This window comes from Trachymyrmex cornetzi, unplaced genomic scaffold (genome assembly GCF_001594075.2).
Source record: "Trachymyrmex cornetzi isolate Tcor2-1 unplaced genomic scaffold, Tcor1.1 scaffold718, whole genome shotgun sequence".
Lineage (NCBI taxonomy): Eukaryota > Metazoa > Arthropoda > Insecta > Hymenoptera > Formicidae > Trachymyrmex > Trachymyrmex cornetzi.
Window position 1 is genome coordinate 39,481 of NW_017300046.1, and position 3,543 is coordinate 43,023.

The following is a 3,543-nucleotide window of genomic DNA, read 5'->3' on the forward strand; positions in this document are numbered from 1 at the left end:
CGCTGGGCCTCCAAACTTTATTATAAAATGAAAAAATCATCGATTTTTTAAATATCTTCTAAGTTATTAAATTTATTTTATCATTAATAGATGATCAATTCTTACAAAAAAAAAGTCTTAAACAAAAGTTGTAGATTTGAATATGGGGCATATTTTATGTCCTTCCTATTCATTTTTTTCGTATGACAAACGATTTTCGAGAGAAATAAAAAAAAACAGGAAATAGATTAAAAATTGTTAATAATCTTCTTAATTGACTTGAATATTTTTAAATAAGGGAAGTATAAAAATATATATATTCTTGATTTTTTAACTTCATCATTATAAATTATCATCATTAATAAATTATAAAATAAGAAAATAATAGAGAACTGAAGTAACGGTAAAAGTTGCGGCTAAATTCGTTACCGTCAAGGCCTTGGCACATAGAAAAACTTAAGACGTAAGACTTAAGTTTTTTTATGTGTCATGGCCTTTACTGTAAAAATGTAACGACATTACCGTTTTCGTTACTTTTTTCTGTCTGTGACGGTAACTGTACATCTTTCCTGGTAGAAGCAGCTGTATGTTGCGTTCTGTCGGTCCCGTCTCTCCTACGGGGAGCTTCACTACATAAAAAGGGATGAAGCCCTTCAAGTCCTGTGAAGCGAGCAAATACATGTATCACAGATATAGATAAACCGAACATATATACCGTATGCCAACACAAAGGACTTTGCCGAATAATACGAAAGAAGGATTGAATTGTTCCCCTTCTAATAAGTCTGCTCTCCTCACCTTTTCTCACGTTAGAGACAGAACGAAAAATCCATTGTGTTCGCTGCTTTTGAAACGTGCCGGTTATATCTCGCATCGGATGTTTAATTATCTATATAATTACTACGTTTACACGGCACCCTTAATCGAGTGTTTAATAAAAATAAGACAAATAACAACTCTCGAGAATGTCAAATGTAAAAACAAAGAAGGGCTGTATTTATAATACACAGTGTACAAACTGATAAATAAACGAGCGGTATTACCAACATATGTCAAACTATTGCTTTAAAATGATTAAAAACAGGCGCGTAGTTCAAATTAATGTAAATTGAGGATCGAGACGTATGCATAAAAACTTAGTATCAGATTGCAAGTTTAGATTATTTTTTTGCAACTGAATATGTAGCATTTCCGAGATACGTTGTTTATACAAAAACTAATCAACAATTTTCGTGCCTTTCCAATCGAAATCATGGCCAAGATCCAATTTGTATTTGGTGATAACAGAATGTTTACTAGTGTTTCTCGGATGTCATTATGGTGTTCTGAGATTCTCGTTTTTAAAGTCCTTCCTGTCTATCCGACATAGGAGGCATCGCAATATTTGCAATATATATCTTATATACTACGTTCTTTTTTGCCTTATTAGGCAAAGAATCTTTATGTATTTTGATAAAAACGCTGAGCTTGTTCAGGCTGAAAAATGCAAGGTCAACATCAAGGTCCTTAATGATGTCCTTGAATTTATCTGAGACCTCCGAAACAAATGGAATCGTAAACCATAACTTTTTAACAATATCTTTCGTGGGAGTTTCATTCATAACGTTTTGTTTTAAAGTTTTGTTACGCAATAACGATTTTGGGCGTTCATTAATTGTGTTAAAGATGAAATCAATCAGATAGTCATTATTTAAAAGTGTCTCGATGACAAAGGTCAAGTTCTTTTTGTAATATTTTGGTTGAGATAACAAAAAAGCTTTATCAACCATTCTTATGATCGTACCTCTCTTTTGTGAGACAGGATGCTGAGAAAGGAAATTTAAATACCTATCGGAGAATGTAGGCTTATGCTACCAATCATATTCAAGAGTATTGTTATTCTTGATAATAGTAATATCTAAGTAATTTAACCTATCCCCACCAATTTCGATCGTAAATTGTAGTCGAGAATGAAACGAATTGAAAATCTTTAAAGTTATATCTCTAAAGTTTTTTCAAATAGAGCTCCCATTGCAATGTCGTCTACATAACGAACATAAAAGGGTATATGGAAAGCTAAGGTATTCAATGCTTTCTTCTTCAAATCTTGTAATACTAAATCCTCAATTATATATACTGGTGATAGAGATGAATCCATGGGCACCCCAAATTTTTATTTATAGATACAATTGTCAAATGAAAAAAACGAAGAATTACAAACTAATTATAAAGAGATGAAAAATTCGTCTTTTGAAATGTTATATATTTTTGAGATTGTGGGCCATCTGTTAGAGATGCTATTAAGAGCCAAATCGATCGGTATGTTTGTAAAGAGGAAAACCATGTCAAGTGAAATTAAAATAGAATTATCATCTCATCAAGTTTAATAACATCCATAGTTATGAAACTGGCCAATCACAGTCATTCCATTTTTCAAAGGAATAGCTGTGATTGATTTTATAATTACGGATATTATTAAACTCAATTAAGAGTATTATGTAAACGTAATGTACAATAAAAAAATTACAAGTATTGCAAAACAAATGTTACTTGCAACGTTTTCTTCGATATTTATTATAATAGTTATGAAAAAATTTGAGTATGGTGACGAAATATACATTTCTGTGAAATATATCTCATTAATTGTAAAAAAATTAGGTGGCTTATTTATTAAGAATAAAATTTTATTTTGCCGTATTTAAATAAATATTTATTTCAATAAATGTTTATTTAAAATTAAATATATTTCTTACAAATAAATTTTTAATTATCTTTTTTTTCAGTATATATCTTACGACGAGAATGATAGAATCACATACCTATGTCAATGTAATTGGGGAAGGGCGAAACTCCCCCCCTCCCCAGCCCTGAGTTTTTAGTAAGTTCTAACCTCCTAATGGGGGATTACGGAGCGAAGCTCCCCCATTGTAGTACACAGAGCGGACGCAACAGAGAAGGGAGTTGCTACGAGAGGAGCTCTGCTCCGCCTATCAAATTAATAAGTTCTAATTGAAAAAAAATACTGAAGAACTAGATATTAAAGTGCGTTGTGAAAAAGAATATGAATGAATGTTTATTACTGGCAGCAACATATACGTTATTTGTCTTTGATACATGATACGTTCTATGTTACGATAGAGATCTGTTTAATCCTTTCAATTTTCAGTAGTTCATAGTAGCCATTTTTTAAGGTGATGATGATTTTTTTAAGATGATTTTAACAAGTAATCGGTAAATATGTGGTAACAAATTTTGTTTGTTGTGATTGCTGCTAATCTACTATACATCAACTAATTATTAGTAACAGAAGCAAACTATATAAGTGGATACACGTTAGGTGACCCGAGCAATATATATATAGTAGAGTTTAGTCTCCGTTGGACGAAGGCGGCCCTGTGCGTGATGAATAGTCGATCCGGGGTCCTGCTCTTTAGCTTAGTGCACTAAGGGGGGGATTTAGTTACTATATAAATAGTTGGTGCAAGAGTGAAAGGAATAGTTGGTGCAAGAGGCGAAAGGAGAAAGGACCGAATGTAAGGTAAGATTTTATTTTTATTCGTATTATAGAAAAAAATTAAAATATAT